Genomic DNA, 25,863 nt, shown 5'->3' with positions numbered 1-25,863 from the left:
AAATTGGGAAGACAGAGGAAGCGAAGCAGTGCCTCTGTTTCTGTGTAAGAATGAGCTTGAGTCAGATATGCAGGAATGACTCCTGATGCCAGCAAGCAGATGAAAGACTTGAGTATGTGCTGAACAAGGAAATGTAATCATTGTCTGGAAAGCTACAGGTTTTTAAAATGTATTCTTTGATGGGATGTGAATGTCACTAGCTAAGCATCATTTATTACCCTCGCCTAACTGCTTTAGGGAAGGTGATGGTGAGCTGATTTCTCGACCACTTCAGTTTTTGAGTGTAGGGTCACCCCAAAGGATTAGCAAGGGTGTTGCTCAGCACAGACGTTACTTGCCATTCACCTCCAGTTTTGCTAAGGTTCTTTGATGCCACACTCAAATGCTGCCTTGATATCCAATGCAATAACTCTCACTTTGCTTCTGGAGTTCAGCTCTTTTGCACCAGGGCTGTAATGGGGTCAGGAGCTAAGTGGATGGCACGGTGGCTCAGTGGTTAGCACTGCTGCCTCACAGCACCAGGGTCCCAGGTTTAATTCCAGCCTTGGGTGACTGTGTGGAGTTTGCACATTCTCCCTGTGTCTGCATGGGTTTCCTCCCAAGTCCAAAGATGTGCAGGTCAGGTGAATTGGCCATGCTAAATTGCCCAAAGGTTAGATACATTAGTTTGAGGGAAATGGGTCTGGGTGGGTTACTCTTCGGAGGGTCAGTGTGGACTTGTTGGGCCAAAGGGCCTGTTTCCACACTGTAGGGAATCTAATCAGATCCCAAACTGAGCACCAGAGAGTAGGTTACTGCTGATGAAGTGCTGCTTGATAGCACTGTTAATGACCTATTCCATCACTCTACTGAGGATCAAGAGGACACCAACAAGCAGTAATTTGCCAGGTTGAAGTTGTCCTACTTTGTGCGGACAGACTCAGAAGAAATAAATATTTGTATACTAACTTTAGCTTTCTGTTTTCTTCCAAGATTTTAATCACTCTGCTCTAAATTTTCAAGAAGAATTAAATCCAGTTTGTGAAAGAATTGTTTCTGTCTGGAATCTAAACTATGCATTTGCTTTTGAAGTTGAGTTTAATTACTGTTTATCATTATCGGTCTCATATTCTCTTGCATTTTTAAATCAATGTCTGAAGCTGATTGAAACACGGAGAGCAGCTTAATACTTTTTTAAAAATAGTGAACTATAGGCTGTTGTGTTTTTGTTAGATCAAAGAGATGTGCCCTGATTGACATATATCAACCAGACCAATAAGGATCCATTGTTAAATGCTACAAATCCTTTTGCGGAAAAACAATTTTCACTGCCTTCTGTGATGTGGTTTTATACTGTACAGTACAGACCAGAGGGTTTCCCTGGTCTGGCCTGAGATTTGCGGATTTCACTGAGGGCAACAGTTAAGCTAGTAAAATGGGTTTCAGTTTCCATCAACTTGGGAAACAAATCAGGGAGAAATTGAGCACTGCAGATGCTGGAGATCAGAGTCAGAGTGTGGTGCAGGAAAAGCACAGCCTTGAAACGTCAATTCTCCTGCTGCTTGGATGCTGCCTGACCAGCTGTGCTTTTCCAGCACCACACTCTTTGACTTGGGAGACAAATCAGTTACTCCCCTGAGGTCCTACCTTTCATAAAGAACATGTGCAGATACTGACTGAGACCAGAACCACATTCAACCACCATCTGTCTGGAAGTGTGGTTGAGGTAGGGTCTGCTGAAACACTCAGGAGGCTATTGGATGGTTATCCAATGTATACAAGGATTAGGGGAAGATTCAGGAGAATGGCACCATGTACATAGAACATAGAACATTACAGCGCAGTACAGGCCCTTCGGCCCTCGATGTTGTGCCGCCCTGTCATACTAATCTGAAGCCCATCCCACCTACACTATTCCATGTACGTCCATTTGCCTGTCCAATGACGACTTAAATGCACTTAAACTTGGTGAATCTACTACCTTTGCAGGCAAAGCATTCCATACCCTTACTACTCTCTGAGTAAAGAAACTATCTCTGACATCTGTCTTATACCTATCTCCCCTCACTTTAAAGTTGTGTCCCCTCGTGTTTGCCGTCACCATACTTGGAAAAAGGCTCTCCCTGTCTACCCTACCTAACCCTCTGATTATCTTGTATGTCTCTATTAAGTCACCTCTCAACCTTCTTCTCTCTAACGAAAACAGCCTCAAGGCCCTCAGCCTTTTCTCGTAAGACATTCCTTCCATACCAGGCAACATCCTAGTAAATCTTCTTTGTACCCTTTCCAAAGCTTCCACATCCTTCTTATAATACAGTGAGCAGAACTGTACACAATACTCCAAGTGTGGCCATACCAGAGCTTTGTACAGCTGCAGCATAACCTCCTGGTTCCGGAACTCAATCCCTCTATTAATAAAGGCCAAAACACTGTCTGCCTTCTTAACAACCCTGTCAATCTGGATGGCAACTTTCAGGGATCTGTGTACATGGACACCAAGATCTCTCTGCTCATCTGCACTCCCAAGAATCTTACCATTAGCCCAGTACTTTGCATTCCGATTACTCCGTCCAAAGTGTATCACCTCACACTTGTCTGCATTAAACTCCATTTGCCACCTCTCAGCCCAGCTCTGCATCCTATCTATGTCTCTCTGCAACCTACTACATCCTTCGTCACTATCCACAACCGACCTTAGTGTTGTCCGCAAATTTACTAACCCGCCCTTCTATACCCTCATCCAGGTCATTTATAAAAATGACGAACAGCAGTGGACCCAACACCGACCCTTGCGGTACGCCGCTAGTAACTGGACACTAAGATGAACATGTTCAACTACAACCCTCTGTTTTCTTTCAGCAAGCCAATTACTGATCCAAACTGCTATGTCTCCCACAATCCCATTCCTCTGCATTTTATATAATAGCCTATTGTGGGGAACCTTATCGAATGCCTTGCTGAAATCCATATACACCACATCAACCGGTTTACTCTCATCTACCTGTTTGGTCACTTTGCCAAAAAACTGAATAAGATTCGTTAGGCACGACCTACTCTTCACAAAACCGTGCTGACTGTCCCTGATCAGATTATTCTTTTCTAGATGGTTATAAATGATGCTTATTTGGAGAGGTGGGGCTGCACCGCAGCATTCAACGGATTCTGTGAGAATCCTACCATTGGTGAATAACCTGCTATACGTTGTGTAACCTTGAGTGAATAATGGCTGCTTGGATAACATCTTGGAAGAGAAATAGTTAAAATTTACATCATGCCTCATTGTAGCCCTTACAAGTAGCTCTCCATCTTTGTCTCACTTTCTGGCACTTGGCCTGTAGCCTTGTAGATTATAGCTCTTCAAGAGCATATCCAAGTGTCAGCTTTTGAAACGTCATGACCTGATGACCTGATGGCCTTACTGCCTGCATCCAAGAATTCTAAAGGAAGTGGCTGTGCAGATAATGGAGACATTGGTTGAAATATTCCAGAAGTCACTGGCTTCTGGAAGGGTTCCAGTGGTTTGGCACTGATAATGTGCTGCTTCTGTTCAAGGAGGGACAGAGGCAAACGTTGGTCTAATATCTGTTTTGGGAAAATACTAAAGTTCATTATTAAGGAAAAAAGTAGCAGGGTATTTAGAAAAGCTTAATGCAATCAAACAGAATGAGCATAGTTTTGAATCTATGAATGATTTTATTGTCACATATATCTAGGAAGATATAGTCGCCATAATCCTGCACCATTTTGAGATACAAAAAGAATAGAATGAAATTATATAAGAGTCTATCTGTTCAAATTGGTGTCTCGAGCACAGCTCCAGGCTTCTGCAAGCTGTCCCAGTTCTCAGCGATGTTGCCAATTTCCCAGGAGACCCTGGTTCCACTGCTGCCTCCACCACCTTGCCAAGAGTCCCTGCTCCGGGCCTACCACAACCTGCAGTCCCTATTCCAGGCACAACCACAGCCCAGATTCCCCACTCCAGGCGCAACCACAGCCGAGATTCCCCACTCCAGACACCACCACAGCCCCAATTCCCCACTCCAGGCACTACCACAGCCCCAATTCCCCACTGCAGGCACTGCCACAGCCCCAATTCCCCACTGCAGGCACTGCCACAGCCCCAATTCCCCACTCCAGGCACTGCCACAGCCCGGATTCCCCACTCCAGATACCGCCACAACCCCAATTCCCCACTCCAGGCACTGCCACAGCCCTGATTCCCCATTCCAGACACAGCCACAGCCCCAATTCCCCACTCCAGGCACTACCACAGCCCCAATTCCCCACTCCAGGCACTGCCACAGCCTGGATTCCCCACTCCAGGCACTACCACAGCCCCAATTCCCCACTGCAGGCACTGCCACAGCCCCAATTCCCCACTCCAGGCACTGCCACAGCCCTGATTCCCCATTCCAGACACAGCCACAGCCCCAATTCCCCACTGCAGGCACTACCACACCCCCAATTCCCCACTGCAGGCACTACCACACCCCCAATTCCCCACTCCGGGCACTACCACAGCCCCAATTCCCCACTGCAGGCACTGCCACAGCCCCAATTCCCCACTCCAGGCACTGCCACAGCCCGGATTCCCCACTCCAGACACTGCCACAGCCCCAATTCCCCACTCCAGGCACTACCACAGCCCCAATTCCCCACTGCAGGCACTGCCACAGCCCCAATTCCCCACTCCAGGCACTGCCACAGCCCGGATTCCCCACTCCAGACACCGCCACAGCCCCAATTCCCCACTCCAGACACCGCCACTGCCCACGTTTCCCACTCCAGGCCATGCCATGCCACAGCCCGGATTCCCCACTCCAGGCCCTGACACGGCACAGATTCCCCACTCCAGTCACAGCCACAGCCCCAATTCCCCACTCCAGGCCTTGCAACAGCCCGGATTCCCCACTCCAGGCCCTGACACATCCCGGATATGCCACTCCAGGTCCCGACACAGCCCAGATAGGCCACTCCAGGCCCTGACACAGCCCTGATATGCCACTCCAGGCCCCGACACATGCCAATCAGATATCCGAACCCAACCTAATCCCACCTGCCAGCACCAGGCCCATATCCCTCCAAACCCTTCCTATTCGTATACCGATCCAGATACCTTTTAAATGTTGCAATTGTACCAGCCTCCACCATTCTTATACATTTAATGGTAAGGTCCTAGGTCCTGTTGAACAAAGAAACCTTGGAGTGCAACTTCATAGCTTCTTGAAAGTAGAATTACACGTAGATAGGATAGTGAAGAAGACATTTGATATGCTCTCCTTTATTGGTCAGAGTATTGAGTACAGGAGTTGGGAGGTCATGTTGCAGCTGTACAATACATTGTTTGGGCCACTTTTGGAATATTGCGTGCAATTCTGGTCTCCTTCTTATCGGCAGGATGTTGTGAAACTTGAAAGGGTTCAGAAAAGATTTACAAGGATGTTGCGAGGATTGAAGGATTTGAGCTATAGGGAGAGGTTGAATAGGTTAGGGCTGTTTTCCCTGGAGCATCAGAGGTTGAGGGGTGACCTTATAGAGGTTTATAAAATCATGAGGGGCATGGATAGGGTAAATAGAAAAGGTCTTTTCCCTGGGGTGGGGGAGTCCAGAACTAGAGGGCATAGGTTTAGGGCGAGAGGGGAAAGATATAAAAGTAACGTAAGGGGCAACATTTTCATGCAGAGGATGGTGCATGTGTGGAATGGACTAAGGAGGGATTCTCCGAACCGCGATACATAATTACAGAATAAGGGGACACTGATTTAAAATAAGATGCAAGGAAATTTCTCTTCTGAGTGTAGTGAATGTCTGGAAGTCTTGACACTCGAGGGTTGTGGAGACTATATCATTGAAAGTACTGTTATGATACAAACACAGGCAGCCCACATCAAACCAGCCTCCCTATCTCTACATTCACAACACAATATAATTAAAACATTTAATAGCCATCAAAGATCCCCAACTAGACTTTATGAATAATCAGAACCAGATTTTCTGAATAATTTATAGATTACTTACATTGTGGAAACAGGCCCTTTGGCCCAATAAGTCCACACCGACCCATTCCCCTACAGTTACCCCTTCACCTAACACTACAGGCAATTTAGCATGGCCAATTCACCTAACCTGCGCATTTTCGGACTGTGGGAGGAAACCCAGGGAGAATGTGCAAACTCCACACAGACAGTCGCCTGAGGTGGGAATTGAACAAAGGTCTCTGCTGCTGTGAGGCAGCAGTGCTGACCACTGTGCCACCGTGCCACCCAATTATGCTAGACACCAAGTTCATAGTTTGAACAAAAGAATTAACAATTTGTTATTAATACAGTAGTTTTAACCGAACAATAATGTTTGAGGACTTGGGTTTATACTCGATGGAGTTTAGAAGGATGAGGAGAGTTCTAATTGAAACATACAGAATACTGAATGGCCCGGACAGAGTGGATTTTGGGAAGATGTTTCCACAGGGAGGAGAGATTAGAACCCAGGGGCCATAGCCTTAGAGTGAAGGGAAGATCTTTTAGAATGGAAATAAAGAGAAACTTCTTCAGCCAGAGTCGTGAATCTATGGAATTCAGTGCCACAGAAGGCTGTGGAGGCCAAGTCATTAAATATATTTAAGTCTGAGATAGATATGTTCTTGAGTATCAGGGGTTATGGGGAAAATGGCGTTGAGAAGCTTATCAGCCATGATTGAATGGCAGAGTAGATTCGATAGGCTGAATGGCCTAATTTCTACTCCTATATCTTATGGTCTTAAATTAAGCAACAATTAAGCAACTTACTGTATATGATTTAAACCCAATTTCTTTGATTCTAGCCCTCACTCACACAGACAGCCAAATAGACACAATTAAAGGATAAATCAGGTAAAAAACTAAATGAGATGTAACTGGCCAGTTCACTTAAGCAGACTCCACAATTCATAATCTCAGGCATATGATATTGTATCGTGCATGGTTTCTAAAGATACCTATGCATGTAAATAGCTTCCAGTGAACTCTGAGGAATATTCACCTAATACTTATAAATGAGTTTTTATTCTCTGAACTTTCAATACATTGGTAATAGGACGATAACAAGGGAGCAATCAAGTCTGCCCTATAGCTTTCTGACAATCCTTCTGACTTAAACACAATTCAACATTTCCTCAATTCACCCTGTCTTTTAGACTCATGTTAAGAGAAAGCACAAAGTAGGTTTCTTTACATAACAGGAGTTACTTATTACAAATAAATAGATTCCAACTGCAGAGGAGATCATATAGGAGCAGAAGAGGACCATTCAGTTTGTTGAGTCTGTTTGCCATTTAATGAGATCACTGCTGATCGATAATCCTCAACTCCACTTTTGCCCATAACCCTTAATTCCCTTACTGATTAAAAATCTGTCTATCTCAGCCTTGAATATACTGAACAAACCAGCCTCAATAGCCCTCTGCAATAAAGAATTCCATAAATTGACTACTGCCTGAGAAGAAAAACTTCCTCTTCATCTCTATTTTAAATGTGAGACCTGTTATTCTGGGATTATGCCCTCAGGTCCTAGGTTGTCGCACAAGTGGAGAACACTTTACCACATTTACCCCGTCTAACATCCTAAGAATCTTGTATGTTTTAACAAGGTCACCTCTCAATCTTCTAAACTCCAATGAGTACAGGCCCAACCTAGATTGGATTGGGATATCTGGTCGGCATGGATGAGTTGGACCGAAGGGTCTGTTTCCGTGCTGTACACTTCTATGACTCTATGACTCATCTCATAAGACAGTCTCTTTGCACCCAGGATCTGGTTTCTGATTCAGAGAATTGAAAATCCCAACAGTGATATCCTCTGTTTCCACTGCTCCCCATAACTTGTTGTTCCCTCACCTCTAATAAACCAATACTTCCATTACCTTGCATCTCTTTGCTCACAATAGCTCCAGTTGTGAACTGAACATGAGTTGTTCAGAGAATTGAAAATCCCAACAGTGATATCCTCTGTTTCCACTGCTCCCCATAATTTGTTGTTCCCTCACCTCTAATAAACCACTACTTCCATTATCTTGCATCTCTTTGCTCACAATAGCTCCAATTGTGAACTGAACACGAGTTGTGGAGATTTGGAGCACTCTGAAATATGAAACAGAAAACTCTGGTAGCATCTGTACAGAGAGAAAACACTTCATGTTTCAGATTATTGCCCTTTCAACATACCAGAAACAGTAAATCTGTTTTTCTCTCTGCACAGATGCAGGCTGACCTGAGTATTTCCAGTGTTTTCTGATTTCCTTTTAGATTTTCAGTATCTGTTGTCTCATGTTTTTGTTTTTGTTCTTACACTGAGTTTTATAACCATATTCCTGCTTCTAGAATTGATGTAAAAATATTGTCTCAATATTTCACATATTTGATTGTCTTAACTCAGTGGTTGCAATCTCACATCAGAGTTGAAAATTACAAGTTGAAGCCAAACTACACAAGTATATCATTTGGACTGAGATGACACTGTAGTTGTAAGGGAGCTGGCATTTGGGGAGGTTTTGGTTAATCCATTTGGCGAGATGATTGGTCTGTGATACAGAGTGATGCCAACAGTATGGGTTCAATTCCCACACTGGCTGAGGTTACTAAGAAGGACTCTCCTTCTCAACCTCTCCCTCTGCTTGAGGTGTGGTAACCCTCAGGTTAAATCAACACCAATCATCTCTTCAATAACAGAACAGCACACTGGTTTGGCAAGACTATGGTGACTCTACTTTTAGAGCTGCTCTGTCTGCAGGGTTGTCTTTTAAGTGAGATAGAAGCTAGGATCCTCAATATGGATCTGACACATCCAGTTGTAAAGACAGAGCTGGAAAACCCAGCATGTCTGGCAGCATCTGTGGAGAGAGAAACATAGTTAATGTTCTGTGTGGCATGTGGCTCTCCTTCAGAACTAGATTCTCCTAATGTCCTACGTGATATTTATCCCACCAAAACAGATGAACTGACTGCTGATTGTGGGATCTGATTGAAGGCAATTTGACTGCCACATCTAGCTACAACAGTATATGGCTTTTGTGGTTATGCCACGGTTAGGGACAGCTCGAGGAGATGGAAGGTTTGAATGTAAATATATGTTCCTGCTTTCCAGTCCATTGTACAACTGGGGAAGTCTGATAACTTCAGCACGATGGAAACGTGTAACACATTTCAGCAGCAAAATCAGACTGCGAAGTCTCAGACTTACAAAATCGGTGCTCGAATGGGATAGCCATCCAAATGAAACCAATTATAGGAAAGAGGAAGTCTAAAGTCTAAAGAGGAGCCGAGATCCATGGAAAAGGGAAAGCTTTTGATTATGTCACTACTTATCCATTCTTTCATCAAGTTCTGCCACTAAGCCCTGCTGTGCTTCTTAAAACCTGCTGCTTTTCACCTTGCATTCCCATCTCTTATCGTATTACCCTTTGCCGATCCTCTAAACATACTGCTGTTTTTAGTCAGTCCTTGGGGACAGCAATAGACTTTGAAGTACCACATGTGAATCTGCTTCTGTTATGAGCCTCCCCTCCTTTGCTCCCTTTGGGCTGTTTATGTGTTCGCCCTTATCATTATGGCTGTCGTTTCTAATAATCCATCCCTCATCATTGCCCTTGGAGCCTGAGGGTTTAGGTTTTAATGAGTGCACAGGTCTCGAATTTGGGGTCAAAACGCCCTTTGTTCTTTCTTCCAAGTTATGCAAATTCTGGTAGCAGAGGCACTTATTTGCAAAAACAATTCTTGTCATTTTTTTTCTCTCAGTAATAACGTTTATTGAAGAACAGGAAAATAAAGATTTCTTTGTGATACATTTACTTCGACAAATTATTTTTAACAAAGTAAATCTTGGTTTAATTTCTGGCAGAGTGAACACAGCTTTTATCATATTTCCAGAGCATAGGGTTATGTACATGAAAGTATTTACTGCTTCAGAATAAGATCTTACATTTGGTGTTTTGTCAGCTACGTAGGGGAAAGAAAGAATGTAACAATTTTATGTTAATACAAATGAAGCTTTTATTTTCATTCTCCTCACTTGCAGTTATCAATTCTTGCTAATTAAAGTTCCACAGGTACCAAATACAACCTAGTCTTTTGTCCAAACAACCCCCTTCATGTTTGAACCTAGACAACTAAGTGTTGGCAAAAGATTTTGCACTGGGGTGCCGAACCCATTTTAAAATAAAAAGCTTTTATGGATTTTGAGCATCTCTGACTTGGCCAGCATTTGTGGCCCATCTTTAATTAACCCTGAAAGGGCGATGGTGAGATGCGTTCTTCAACTACTGTCAATCCAAATGATGTTGGTGCACCAACAGTGCTGTTCGAAAAGGATTTCCAGGATTCAGACCCAGTGACTGTGTGGAAAGGTGATTTAGCTCGAAGTCAGTCTGGAAGGAAACTTACTGGAAGGGTCTGTCGTTCTTCTCCTTTGAGGTGGGAATGGTCACAGGTTTGGAAAGTGTGTTGTGAGTTGTTGCAGGGCATCTTGTAGATGGTACACACTGCAGGCATTGCATGTTGGCGATGGAGGGATTGGACGTTTAAGGTGGCGGATGAGGTGCCAATCAGGCAGGTTGCTTTTTCCTGGATGATGCCGAACAGATTGAGTGTTGTTAGAGCCACAGTCACCCAGTCAAATAGAGTCAATTTCATAACACTTGTGTCTTTACTCTTTTTAGTTGATAGACAGACTTTGGAAAGACAGGAATTATCTATAGAGTTTCCTGTATCTGACCTGCTCTTGAAGCCACTGAATTGAATGGCTGGTCCAATTCAATCTCTGGTGAATAGTAACTCCCAGGACATTGACTGTGTTTTCAGCAATGGTAATAACTTTCAATGTCAAAGGGAGATGGTTACATCATCCCCCTGGTGTGAGCCTCGTATTTGTGTGACACAAAAGCTGTGGGTAATTGTTAGCTCAAGTCTGAATGCTGTCCATGAACTCCTCCAGACTGAAGTTGAGAGTGAAACTGCACATTGTACAATCATTAGCCAGTGTCCCCAGTTCTGACCTTATGATGGAGGGAAAGTCATTGATGAAGCAGCTGAAGATGGTTAGGTTGAGGGTATTACCCTGACGAAAAGACTTACAAGGATGTTGCCAGGGTTGGAAGTTTTGAGAGAGGCTGAATAGGCTGGGGCTATTTTCCCTGCAGCATTGGAGGCTGAGGGGTGACCTTATAGAGGTTTATAAAATCATGAGGGACATGGAAAGAGTAAATAGACAAGGTCTTTTCCCTGGGGTAGTAGAGTCCAGAACTAGAGGGCATAGGTTTAGGGTGAGGGGAAAGATTTAAAAGGGACCTAAGGAGCAACTTTTTCATGCAGAGGGTGGTACGTGTATGGAATGAGCTGCCAGAGGAAGTGGTGGAGGCTGGTATAATTACAACATTTAAAAGGCATCTGGATAGGTGTATGAATGGGAAGGGTTGAGAGGGATATGGGCCAAGTGCTGGCAAATGGAACCAAATTAATTTAGGATATCTGATCGGCATGAATGATTTGGACCAAAAGGTCTGTTTTTGTGCTGTACGTCTCTATGAATCTATGATTAATTGGGCTGTTGTGGTGCAGGGGCTGTGTGCCTACCTCTGTGTCAGAAAGCATGGGTTCAAGTCCTACCTGCTCCAAAGGTATGTCATAACTGAACAAGCTGATTAAAAATACCCAATCTGTATTGGTGTCCTGGAGCTGAGATTATCAACCTCCGACAACCATAATCATCATCTTGATGCCATGCATGATTCTAACTGACAGAGGATTTTCTCCTTAATTCCCATTGTCGCCAGTTTCGTTAGAGCTCCTTAATGTGGCATCTCCATCCAGCGCAGATCCATGGAAGTAGTAGTGAAGACAGGTTTGAGTCCAGTACAAGACCTGGTAACATCAGTAGTGGCTAAATTGGCAAGATGGGCCCGAAGTTGATTCATAGGAATGGTAGAGTTGAGTTTGGGCTGGTACACTACAGTGGCATATGCATCATTGAGGTCCAGCAAGGACTTACAGGGGCAAGGGCATCTAGATGGCACGGAAGAATGGCAACTTTCATTCCAGCAGCAGTGGTACAGCAAAGGGGATGTATTCCCGAGCACCAGGGCTATGGTGGAACACTTCACAAAAAGGACTACCAAGTTGAATACTATTTATTTATTTCTTTATTTCTTTGCCTTTACATTCAATGTTTTAGTTTATTTTACTGTGTTTTAAGATGGCGCCAGAGAGTGGCAACACTATACAACCCTTTTCACTGTACTTTGTAACAATGACAGTAAATTAAATCTAAAATCTAATGCCATAGATGGTCAAATGCTGCCTAATGACACTTGTGCGTCAACTTCTGATATTCACACAGAGTGGCTATTAATCAGGAGGATTTCAATGTTCTCCTTATGTTTAGCATACTGAAGGTAACTACACTGCCACTACCACCGCTCTGGGTAGCTTAGCACAGAGTAGAAGTCAGCTACATTCTATGTTATGCTTATTGGCCCCGGTAGTACCAGCTTTGTCTGGCACCATTCATACCCCTGAATCTGAAGGTTGTCAGCTCAAGACCCTAGAGACTTGAGGGTAATAATGAGAGAGTGTCACATTTCCCCATAACTAAACCTAAAACACACAAAAGAATATTCAGTCCAAATGGTTTTTATCGGTGTTTACACTCCACATATGCCTTTTCCACACAAACCTTTTCCCAGTATCAGTACCTGTTCCCACCTAGTGCCCCTATTTCTTGATTCTCTTCTTTCTGACATGTGCATCAAGGCTTCTGTTAGGTGTGTTGTGTTTAGTAACTGTGTGTGACAGTGAATCCTGTATTCTCACTACACTAAGTGTCCAAAATTTCTCCTAAGGTCTTTCTTGGGTCTGTTATTGGCCAGCTCATTTTTAGACTCCAGGTTTTGCACAGATCACACGTGGAAGAAGCTACACCGGCACCTATGCAGCTCTTTACTAATTTTAAGAGTCTAACAGGTCACTTCTTTTGAGAAAAGGGCCAGCTTAATAGATCTTAAAAGATACAAGCACTTAAAATTGTTGATAACACCCTTATAAATCCTTTTGATTCTCCAGTGTTTCAATATCCTTTTTGTAATATGGAAACCAGAACTGTGCACAGTACTCTAATTGTGTTATACGCCAGGGGAAGAGAAATAGTGGAGAGAGGCAGTAGCTCATGGTGTGACTGGGCTAGTAATCCAGAACCCCAGGCTAATGTTCTGGGGGCATGGGTTCAAATCCCACCTTGGTCTGTGGTGATATCCGAATTCAATAAAATTCTGCCATTACAAGTGAGTCTAATTGCAGCCATTGTCATGAAATATATTCAGTTTATTAATATCCATCAGGGAAGGAAATCTGCCATCCTTACCTGGTCTGACCTATGTGTGACTCCAGACCTACAGCAATGTGGCTGATTTTTGGCTGCCCTCTGAACTGACCTGAAGGACTAATCAGTTAATGGTGATGATGATGATTTGATTTACTGTCCTGTGTACCTAAGTACAATGAAAAGCTTTGTTTGCAAGCAGTACAGGCAGATCATAGTGAACAAGCACGTATAGATTATAGGGTTTTTAGACAGAGTGAGGCATATAGGTTCCACAGCACAGGAGCTCCACAAAGCAAGATCAACATTAACAAGACCAACATTATTTGAAGTGAGCGAGTCTACTCAACATTCTAGTAATGGCAGGGAAAAAGCTGTTCTTAAACCCCTTGTTGGTGCGTGTGTTCAAGCTTCTGTATCCTCTGCCTGACTGAAGAGGCTCTAGGAAAGTATTACTTGAGTGGGAGGGGTCTGTGATAATGTTGGCAGTTTTTCCACTACAATGAGAAGTGTAAATGGAATTCCTGGATGGAAGGGTGGCTTCCGTGATGGTCTGGGCTGTGTGCACAACCTTCCGTAGTTTCTTACCGTTGACCATTACATAGCCATATAGTATGCTTTCTGTGGTGCATTTGTAAAGATTGGTGAGGGTCCTTATGGACATGATGAATTTCCTATGTCCCTGAGGAAGAAGAGGCATTGTTGTGCCTTCTTGACTGTTGCATTTATGTGCGAAGTCCAGGACAGGTTGTCGGTTATTGTCACACCTACGCACTTGACACTGTCCACCCTCTCAACCTCCACTCTGCTGAGGTAGATGGGGGGGAAGGGCATAGTCTCCTCCTTTCTTTCTGAAGTCAATGATTAGTTCTTTAGTTTTGCTGATATTGAGAAAGAGATTGTTATCATTGCACCATGACACTAAGCCCTCTATCTCTTTTCTGTCGTCTGACACATCATTATTTGACAGCCATCCTACCACGGTGGTGTCTTGAGAAAGCTTGTATTTGGCATTTGTTCAGTTGTGGGTGTACACCACTATGACTGCAGTTGGGGGCTGACTACTAGGGGTGGGCAACAAGTGCTGACTTTGCCAGCAACATCCATTTCCCATGCAAAAATAAAGAGAAACAGGTTCCACAGAAATTTATTTGTTACTGCTTTGTATATTTTATTATTTTAGAAATGGATCCCAATATTTTGATTGTGCTCTTTATCAACATGAGTTGCTACTATTTAATGATTAATTTATATATTCTCCAAGGACTGAGTAAATTGATGTAGTCTTTCACCTTCCTAATGATACCCTTTCAATTTGGGATTATGTGCAAATACCGACATTGGAATGTTATCATTGTGGGCTGAAGAATGACTTTGGAAAAAGTTATCATTGTTATAGTGCTCCTTCTGAGATTAGGGTTGGTAAGTCGTGTCCAGTACAGCAGCAGTAATGTTACTGTCTGCTTAATGTGTTGTATGCATCCAACCAATCAGCTGGTCATTTTATTTGCTGACAATTGATGCCTTTGCTTGGTATAATGGTCCATTCCTCAGTTTAACAAGTACAAAAGCAAAAAGCAGACTGATTCAAGATCCTCCACTTCTCTGCAGGAGTGTTGTTGAATATACTGGGTACTGAATTAGGAATTAGGGACCACTCACAACAATCCAAAGACAAGCCCTATCTACTTCCAGTAAATGCTGAGGGAAGTTCGGTTCGCTTTGTTTCTAAATGAGAAAGCTAAAAATTTCTGGAGTGTTGTGAAAGGAGGCTTATCATTGAACACCTGCCTCCACTTAACCCTGTTGGGGCTTTCTGCTCCACTTAGTCTTTTCACTCGGGTCAGAAAATCAACAGGGGCCTGAAGGCTTTCTGGAAAAATTAACTCCTTTACACTAACTTACCCAGCAGACCGTGGGTACATGGTTTCCAACTCACAGATTTCACATTGCAATAAAAAGCAAGCAAGCTTCCAACTGAGGGTTCACAGAAAGCTGAGATGAGGCAGTTTTGTTTTCTCAGATCAGTCATACAGCAGAGAGCTGTGCAAATCAAATGACACTGGGGTCAAGAGGCATGATCGGAAACAGAGGGGTTGTCTACAGGCCCAGTGGTGGGAAGCATCTACACGTCTAGCAGGAGGCTGGCCTATTGTGGCTCAGCTTCAGTGATAATGAAAATCTAACCACAACACCGGCCTCAATTTATGTACCTTGTGATATGACTAATACAGAAAGTAATTCAGTATTATTACAAGTAGTTTGTAAAGGAGGAATGTGTAAAAGATTAAAAAGTTTAAGTCACGTCTTTGGCGTCAACCTAAGGGGAAAAGTTTCAAAGTATGGAGCAAAGGAATAAATGAACTTGTATTTATGGAATGCATTTTGCAAACTCAGGACTCTCAGGAATTATACGGCTGTTTGAAGCACTTTTGAACTGTCAACACTGTTTTAGTGGAGAAAACACAGCCAAAATTATACACAACAAATTGTATTTATGTAATGTCTTCAATATAATAAATATCACAAGATACTTCAAATGAGTGTAATAAACAAAGTAAGACTTCAATGCACAAAAGTCCATAAAACCATTAGAAATAGGAGCAGACCTTGCCCATTCAGCCCATTAAGTCTGCTTCAGCATTCGATCATGGCTGATATGTTTCTCAACTCTATTCTCCTGCGTTTTCCCCATAACCTTTGGCTGCCTTACTAATCTAGAACCTCTGTCACTCAATGAATTGGCCTCCACAGCTTTCTGCAGCAATGAGTTCGACAGATTAACCACTGTCTGGCTGAAGAAATTCCTCTTCATCTCAGTTCTAAAAGGTCATTCCCTCACTCTAACGCTGTGCCCTTGGGTCCTAGTCTCTCCTGCCAGTGGACCATAACAGCATAAGAAACAATGACAGGAGTAGACCAGTCAGCCTCTCAGGCCTGCTCCGACATTCAACCTGATCATGGCTGATCCGAAATTCTTCAGGTCCACTTTCCTACCTTTTCCCCATAACTCTTGATTCCCTTAATGATCAAGAATCTATCTTCCTCGGTCTTAAATATACATAAAGAATAACCCCCCACAGTTCTCTGTGGCAAGGAGTTCCAAAGACTCTCAACCCATTGTGAGAAGAAATTCCTCCTCATTTCAGTCTTAAATTAGAACACCTTTATTCTGAGACTATGCCCTCTGCTCCTAGTCTCGCCCATGAGTGGAAACATCCTCTCAGCATTTACCCTGTCAAGCCCCTTAAGAATCTGATATGTTTCAATGGGATCACCTCTTATCTTTCTAAACTCCAGTAAGTTGAGTCCCAATCCATTTAATCTCTGCTCATAAAACAACCCCTGTATACTGGGGATCATCATAGTGAACCTTCGCTGAACTGCCTCCAATGCAATGATATCTTTCCTTGAATAAGGACTGCTTACAGTACTCCAGGTGTGTTCTCACCAGCACCTTGTACAGTTGCAGTAAGACTTCCCTCCTCTTGTCGTCCAATGCAACATTTAAGAGGCATTTGGATGGGTATATGAATAGGAAGGGTTTGGAGGGATATGGGCCAGGTGCTGGCAGGTGGGACTAGATTGGGTTGGGATATCTGGTCGGCATGGACGGGTTGGACCGATGGGTCTGTTTCCATGCTACACATCTCTATGACTCGATGACTCTAACTCCCTTGAAATAAGGATCAACATTCCATTAGCTTTCCCGATTACCCGCTGCACCTAGCTTTCTGTGTTTCATGTACAATAACCTGCAAGTCCCTTTGTGTTGCAGCTTTCTGCAGTTTCTCTCTATTTAAATAATAACCTGTTCTTTTGTTCTCCCTTCCGAAATTAACAATTTTGCATTTCCCCACAAAATACTCCATTTGCCAGCTTTTTGCTCCTGCACTTAATCTACCAATATCCCGCTATAAACTGTTTGTATCCCTCTCACAACCTGCCCTTCCACTTATTTTAATATTATCTATAAATTTGGCTACAGTACAGTAGGAGACATTAGGGGAGAGGACCGCCACCTCGGTCAAAGAGGTATAGTTTAAGTAATGTCTTAAAGGAAGAAAGAAAGATGGAGAAGTGGAAGGAGGGAATTCCTATTGAAGCATTAAACAAAACTGAAGGATTAGCCACCAATGGTAAAGTGCACATAGGTATGTGAGGGTTGTATTGCAGAAGGCGATTAGATTAGATTCCCTACAGTGTGGAAACAGGCCCTTCGGCCCAACAAGTCCACACTGACCCTACAAAGAGCAACCCACCCCTAACACTACGGGCAATTTAGCATGGCCAATTCACCTCACCTACACATCTTTGTGACTATGGGAGGAAACCCACACAGAATGTGCAAACTCCACTCAGACAGTTGCCCGAGCCGGGAATTGAACCCAGGTCCCTGGTACTGTGAGCAGCAGCGCTAACCACTGAGCCACCATGCCACCCTAACACAGAGGTAGAGAAAGGTAACACTTTGAGCGGTTTTTAAAAGGGATGAGAATTTTAGAATGAAGACGTTACTTGACAGGGAGTCAGTGTAGGACAGTGATCACAGAGTTAAGACCCACATCCAGCCTTGTAATAGTGACTTAATAACCTGTATTAGTGATTTGAAGGGATTAATATTGGCTCAAACACAAGGGTGCACTCCTTTGCTCTTCTTCAAAATAGTGCCGTGGAATCAAGACCAACCAAATGCAGACAGGCTGTCAGATAACATCTCATCTGAAAAGTGCTCGGTCCCAGTTCAGTGATTTAGCCAACACTGCAGTGATTGTTCCTTTTCCCACTCCCATAACTGCAGCCCAGCTATTCTCCTATGGGGTGGAGAGGAGGGGGGCAGGGAGGTCATAAGTAGGAGAATGAGCGATACTGGGAAGCTGGCACACAAGCTCCAATGACTGATGGAAGAGCAGCAGTGAAGACCTAGAGAGCAGGCTGCCCAAGCACATACTTATTGCTGAAACGACACCGATCACTGGATACTGCAGTGCACTGAGGGGAACCAGAAAGAATTCACACCCAATCACACTACTAAACAGAATATTAAAATATTTTAGAATTAGTTCTAATTCCAGGTTAGCTGAACAGAAACTGAACCAGGGGGATTTTAATTTAGCACTTTCTTTCCATTTTACCGAACTCCCTTTTCCATAAATGCAGTTACCTTGTGGAAATGGTTGGTCACACTTGCTGGGGCTCTTGCTGCCAATTAAATTGGCCTTTAGTAAGTTGAGTTTGTTAAATTTTTCCATTCCAGCTTCCTGCTGCGAATATGATTTCTCTGTGACTGGGAAATCTGGGGATAGACAGCAGAAAAGAAAATAGAGACTCAGTCACGGTGGGAAGTTAAGATGCTCGACTAGACAGCATTGAGCTTTGCTGTGAAGTTCCATCAGGGCTCCTGCTGTTCCAGTTAAGCTCATAGCACACCTCCCACAGCTCGCTGAACAGGCAGCGTTTTGTGCTTATCATTAACCCTGTCAATGCTGCCTCTCCACAATCTCTGCCCAGGAATGAATTGCCTGTGTCACTTCTGGAGCACTGTATACAAGAAATGATTGTCCTCTGAGGAACTGCAGATTAAAGTGTAATGGGTTAATAAATTGAATATGTACCCCTACCAGAGTTCCTCTTAATTAGCTCTCAAAGGCTTTTTGCTTTTCTCGGTCTCTCATACCCTCTTTCCCAACTGCCTCCTCCTTCGAACTTTCTCGTTCCCTCTGTCCGCATCATCCCTCCAACCTCCAATTAGCTTTGCTGTAACATTCCCTCTATCCAGATATCTTGCATCAAATGACCCATCTGAAGAAGGTACCATATGGGGTGCTTGGTGCCCTGACAGATTTATCACTCAACTCTTTAGGAAAGAAATATAATTAGAAAACATTTTACTGGTTTGCTAATGAAGCATGTCCCAGTCATACATTCTGACCTAAACATCTTAACACAGGGACTGGGAAAGAAATCAAGCTTTTTGGCACAGGGTAATGTGGTGGCTAGAGAAATAAAAGTGTTTTGCAGGCACTATATTTGTAATTTGATACCATCCAGGACAAATCAGCCCGCTCGATTGGCAACACATCCACTACCTCCACCATCGGCGCTCAGTGGTAGCAGTATGTACCATCTACAAGATGCACTGCAGGAATTCATCACAGATCCTCAGGCGGCAGCACCTTCCAAACCCACGACCACTTCCATCCGGAAGGACAATAGCAGCAGATATGGGGAGCACCACCACCTGCAAGTTCCCCCTCCAAGCCCCTCGCCATCCTGACTTGGAAATATACCACTGTTTTTGTCACTGTCCCTGGGTCAAAGTCCTGGAATTCCCTCCCGAAGAGCATTGTGGGTCAACCCACAGCAGGTGAACTGCAGCAGTTCAAGAAGGAAGTTCACCAGCACCTTCTCAAGGACAACTAGGGACAGGCAGTAAATACTGGCCAGCCAGCAATGTCCATCCCATAAGTAAACAAAAACATTTCACCATAGTTGGGGAGACAGTTTAGGAAATCACCTGTTGATAATTGAACCTCATTGTGTGGTACAAACCTAGACATCCCAGAACATCCACAGTTTCATCCCTCCTCCAGCTGATCCAGTGATGGTTAGCAGGGCCAGGATTGTCCAGTTGTCTCTCAGTATTAATGGATTATACAAGATGAAGAAGGAGAAAAGAGACATTCCCAATGGCCAGCACCCTCTGTAGTTATTGTGTGTGGGCTGCATCAGGCTCTACTTAGTTTCTCATTTACTCAACTCTTGTTATTTTATGTCTGTCAACTTGATCTAAACTGATTTCTCACAGCACCCATGCAGAGGAGAGAGAAAGAGGTATATGAAATAACTCTGGGGAAGTTTCAACTAGAGGGGGCATTATTAGATAAGACCCTTTGAGTTGAGTGGCAGGCTGCAGAGATGATGGGGATTGATTTTACCACAGCAAACAATCCTTCCCTGCTGCAGAAACAGCTCACGGTGGATAATATATTTATCCTGCATGTAAATATACCTTCCATAAATACTTCTGGAGCTGCCAGTGAGTCTAATTGCTTATGGTTGTTTGTGGAGTGGGGCCTCTTTTATTTATGCTGTTGCAATTGTTTAAAATTAGAACGTTAAAAAATTCTGATTTCCTCACAGTTTTGCCACACAGCCACTGAAATAGTCTCCATTTTAGCCGTGGGACTTTGCTGTGAATTCAATAATGCACCCTTCTGGCAGTACTATCGTGATATGTTTGGACCCATTCGTCCCGAGCCATAGGACCACTGCTAAAATATAAGCAGCTCCTGTCACTGGCCATTGGTTCTCTGACCGGCAACAATAAGGAGGCCAATAATGTTCTTTCTCAGCACAGACACTGGTCGAGCTTTCCTCCAAACATTGTGGAAAATTCACAGCCACAGAACAGAAATTGTAGATGTGACTTCGAATTTGTTGTTGAATGAATTATTTGTTTAGTGATTCTGGAGGGGACCTACTAAGTGGTTAGCACTGTTGCCTCAGCGCCAGGGACCCAGGTTCGATTCCTGCCTCAGGTGACTGTCTGTGTGGGGTTTGCACATGCTCCCCGTGTCTGCGTGGGTTTCCTCCAGGTGCTCCGGTTTCCTCCCACAATCCAAAGATGTGCAGGCTAGGTGAACTGTCCATGCTAAATTGCCCATAGTGTTCAGGGATGTGTAGGTTAGGCGTATTAGTCTGGGGTAAATGTAGGGGAACGGGTCTGGGTGGGTTATTCTTTGGACTTGTTGAGCTGAAGGGCAATGATTTACTAAGGTGGGGTAGTTCTGCACAATGGAAGACAGGCCCACAATCTGGGCGAAGGTAGGTATTGCAGATGCTGGAGATTAGAGTCAAGGTTAGAGTAGTGCTGGAAAAGCACAGCAGGTCAGGCAGCATCCGAGGAGCAGGAAAATCAACGTTTCGGGCAAAAGCCCTTCACCAGGAATGAGGCTGGGAGCCTTGGGAATGGAGGGATAAATAGGAGTTGACTGGGGCTGGGGAGAACGTATCTGAGAATGCAATAGGTGAATGGAGATGGAGGTAAAGATGATAGGTCAGAGGGGAGGGTGGAGCAGATAGGCGGGAAGGAAGATTGACAGGTGGGATAGGTCATAAGGACGGTGCTGAGCTGGAAGGTTGGAACTGCGGTAAGGTAGGGGGAGGGGAAATGAGGAAACTGGTGAGTCCACATTGATGCCCTGGGGTTAAAGGGTCCCGAGACGGAAGATGAGGCTTTCTTCCTCCAAACGTCAGTTAGTGAGCAAGTGGTGATGGAGGAGGCCCAGGACCTCGGCAGAGTGGGAGGGGGAGTTGAAATGTTGGGCCACGGGGCGGTGGGGTTGATTGGTGCGGGTGTCCCAGAGATGTTCTCTGAAGTGCTCTGCGAGAAGGCGTCCTGTCTCCCCAGCGTAGAGGAGACTGCATTGGGAGCAACAGGTACAGTAAATGACATGTGTGGAAGTGCAGGTGAAACTTTGATGGATGTGGAAGGCTCCTTTGGGGCCTTGGATGGAGGTGAGGGAGGAGGTGTGGGCGCAGGTTTTGCAATTCCTGCGGTGGCAGGGGAAGGTGCCAGGATGGGAGGGTGGGTTGTTGGGGGAGCGTGGACCTAACCAGGTATTCACAGAGGGAACGGTCTTTGCGGAAGGCGGATAGGGGTGGGGAGGGAAATATATCCCTGGTAGTGGAGTTCATTTGAAGGTGGTGGAATTGTCAATGGATGATGCGATTTAAGTAGAGAATGGTGGGGTGGAAGGTGAGGACCAGGGGCATACTGTCCTTGTTGCAGTTGGAGGGGTGTGGTTTGAGGGTGGAGGTGCAGGACATGGATGAGATGCATTGGAGGGCATCTTCAACTATGTGGGAGGGGAAATTGTGGTCTTTAAAGAAGGAGACCATCTGGCGTGTTCTGTGCTGGAACTGGCTGTCCTTGGAACAGATGCGGCGGACGCGGAGGAAATGGGAATACAGGATAGCATTTTTGCAGGAGGTAGGGTGGGAGGAGGTGTATTCCAGGTAGCTGTGGTAGTCGGTGGGATTGTAAAAAATGTCAGTGTTGAGTCGATCATCTTTGATGGAGATGGAGAGGTCCAGGAAGAGGAGGGAGGTGTCAGAGATGGTCCAGGTAAATTTAAGGTCGGGATAGAATGTGTTGGTGAAGTTGGTGAACTGCTCAACCTCCTTGTGGGAGCACGAGGTGGTGCCAATGCAGTTACCAATGTAGGAGGAGAAAGTGAGGTCTGCAGATGCTGGAGATCAGAGCTGAAAATGTGTTGCTGGAAAAGCGCAGCAGGTTAGGCAGCATCCAGGGAACAGGAGAATCAACGTTTCGGGTATAAGCCCTTCTTCAGGCATCAGTTACCAATGTAGCAGAGGAAGAGGTGGGGAATGGTGCCAGTGTAACTACGGAAGATAGACTGTTCCATGTAGCCGACAAAGAGACAGGCATAGCTGTGGCCCATGGCTACCCCTTTCGTCTGGAAGAAGTGGGAAGATTCGAAAGAGAAATTGTTGAGGGACAATCAGGGCCTCGTTTTTGATGAAGGGCGTTTGAGTAAAACATCGATTTTCCTGCTCCTCAGATGCTGCCTGACCTACTGTGCTTTTCCAGCAACACTCTAATCCAGGCCCACAATCACTGCCATGGCCCATCTGCAGCTATTACAACAGAAGGAGCAGCAACACTTAGAAAGCAATTGTGCAGAAAACAAAGCAATGATCATGAGGGAGATGCCGAGATCTTATTGCTGTGACTTTATTTACACACAAGGAAAGGGGGGAATTGCCTAAATCATGACCAGCTGACCAGAAATTTCTCAGCTCAGCTACTTCCAAAAACACATTTTGATTTTGTTTGCTGAAAGATTAATTACAGTTGTAGGGCTGATTGTTTCTGAGAAACAAATTGTTGCAAAATGGCTGGAGTCCCGATTTACACCAAAGTACAAACCTGTCCATGATCTTTACAATTGTTTTTAATTATTGCTCTTGAGGGCGGTTATACTGTACTCTGTACAGGTAGTGTCATTTATATTAGTCTCGCAAACACGGTGTCCTTGTTTCGCTCTGTGATCTGAATCTTATTACACTGTGTATCCATTTTAGAAGAAGGTGTGTAACTGCAGTAGATTTTACAGCACTCACTTCTGTACTTCTGTGGAAAATATGGGAGTAAGCACTAGAGACTTTTCCCTCTTTTGAATGTTATTCGTATCACTTATTCAAAGAATACATTACTGGTGTTCCATTCCTTCCGTTAGAAGGTCCTTTTTTTTCTAATTTATATCTGGGTTGAATTTGCTAATCTGAGCTGGGCTGGTCAAGGATGGGTAGGGGTGGGGGTGTGGGTAACATTTGGCTTTAACATCCCAGACACCAAGGATGGGTGGGAGGAGAAAGTACGAGTCAGCCAGGACCCTGCTCAGTGTCCAAGATCTCCCACCAGGAATGCACAACAATGGATGTTGGTTGAGGATGGAATTGGGCTGGGCTGCGATGCCTCCCACGGCCTGCCAGTCCTTCCCAGTCAAGCAAAGGGAATGGCCAAGAGGTGCAGGGAGCAGTCTTTGGAACAGCAGCTGAAAAATGTGTTGCTGGAAAAGTGCAGCAGGTCAGGCAGCATTCGAGGAGCAGGAGAATCGACGTTTCGGGCATAAGCCCTTCTTTGGAACAGCAGCACCAGCATGAGTCTCTTCATGAGGAGAAGTGAATATCCAAGGGGCTCACGGTGCAGACTGACACACAGTGGATTCTCGCAAGCTTTAAGCATGTGGAAATTGATGGAAACTGCCAAACAAAAGGCAGTTATTGTGAGTGCCTTTCCAGTCCTCTGAGTCCCCTCCTTTGTCAGATTGGGTCACAAGTTATCATCCTGTGGCACGTCCAAAATCATGACTCTGACAAAGTAAAACTGAGATTTCCAAACCTGAGTACGAGCTACAAGTCGCCAGGGTCGAAGCGAATTTGTTTTTACTCAAGAATGGGGGAGGGGTTCAGGTCACAAAGGTTAGCTGCTCTGTTCATTAAGTTAAAACCCATGTGTCACCACATGATGGGAATGACGGCTGTGAGGGGTGGAAGGGGAGGGGGGAGGGGGAGGGAAAGCAGTGAGGAGGAGACTCTTCCTCCTCTTCCTGCTCCCACCACCTCCTCCCCACCCCCAACTCCCTGGGTCAAGAAAGAAATACTAAGCAAGCAGATTTCAATTGAAGCTGACAGTAGACTCTGCATGCTGGCTTTTGTGTCTAACCAGGTCTAAAATGTTTCTTGAGGGCCAAGACAAACGCTGGAAGCCATTTTAATGCAGAACACAAAGGTTGATTGAAGGAATGCTGGTTTCCACTGCAGCTTCCTGCTGAGCTGAATGAAAATGCGAAGGAAGAAAGTGACCTACAGAAAATTCCCAAACGATGGCTCGCATCTTTCATGCTGGGACTTTTTTAAAATTCAATTTTCCCAGAATTTTTGAGCTATTTTCCAGAATGTGCTCTTCTCCTAACGACTCCATTTCCGAGCAGGCAGACATCATTCCCAAGTCAGCAGCTGTCATATTCTGTACCACCCCAAACCCCACCCCCAAGTGACTCCTTCATTTCACCCCCACCTCCAACTCCTGGGAACCTTGCTGGTGACTGAATGTCCAGGATAGATGGGGTTTAGTGGAGGGTTCCTCACCCTGCTGCCCCTACTTGACCCTTGCGGATTTTGCCCACAGAGCACCAAATCCAAATTGAGTTCACCTGTACTTGACGTTAATATACCGATTTTCCAGAAGGGGCCACTGCAGAGTAATTTAATTAGCTCCAAGCTCCACCCAAGTCAAGGCTATGAGGCCATTTGTAGACCCTCAATTGAAGGGAAAGAAATATTTTCAATTTAGGCATCACTCACATAGAGTCATAGAGATGTACAGCATGGAAACAGACCCTTCGGTCCAACCCGTCCGTGCCGACCAGATATCCCAACCCAATCTAGTCCCACCTGCCAGCACCTGGCCCATATGCCTCCAAACGCTTCCTAGTCATATACCCATCCAAATGCCTCTTAAAAGTTGCAATTGTACCAGCCTCCACCACATCCTCTGGCAGCTCATTCCAGACACTTACCACCCTCTGCATGAAAAAGTTGCCCCTTAGGTCTCTTTTATATCTTTCCCCTCTCACCCTAAACCTATGCCCTTTAGTTCTGGACTTCCCGACCCCAGGGAAAATACTTTTTCTATTTATCGTTTCTATGCCCCTCATAATTTTGTAAACCTCTATAAGGTCAACCCCTCAGCCTCCGACGCTACAGGGAAAACAGCCCCAGCCTGTTCAGCCTCTCCCTGTAGCTCAGATCCTCCAACCCTGGCAACATCCTTGTAAATCTTTTCTGAACCCTTTCAAGTTTCACAACATCTTTCCGATAGGAAAGAGACCAGAATTGCACGCAATATTCCAACAGTGGTCTAACCAATGTCCTGTACAGCCACAACATGACCTCCCAACTCCTGTACTTTTCCAGCACCCCACTCTCGAACTTTGAGGGGTAGTAGTGTTT

The 25,863-nt window shown here is 44.7% G+C and overlaps 1 protein-coding gene across 3 annotated transcripts in view; it reads left to right on the top strand.

Moving 5' to 3' along the window:
* ror1 (receptor tyrosine kinase-like orphan receptor 1) overlaps positions 1 to 25,863 on the top strand; it is a 306,261-nt gene that overhangs the window by 46,890 nt on the left and 233,508 nt on the right. The window lies entirely within an intron of this gene.

This window comes from Chiloscyllium plagiosum, unplaced genomic scaffold (assembly GCF_037043375.1).
Source record: "Chiloscyllium plagiosum isolate Xiang-an unplaced genomic scaffold, Cpla_swu_hap1 HiC_scaffold_9, whole genome shotgun sequence".
NCBI classification, from domain to species: domain Eukaryota; kingdom Metazoa; phylum Chordata; class Chondrichthyes; order Orectolobiformes; family Hemiscylliidae; genus Chiloscyllium; species Chiloscyllium plagiosum.
The sequence above is the reverse complement of the archived record's forward strand: the minus strand, read 5'-3'. Positions and strand labels throughout refer to the sequence as shown.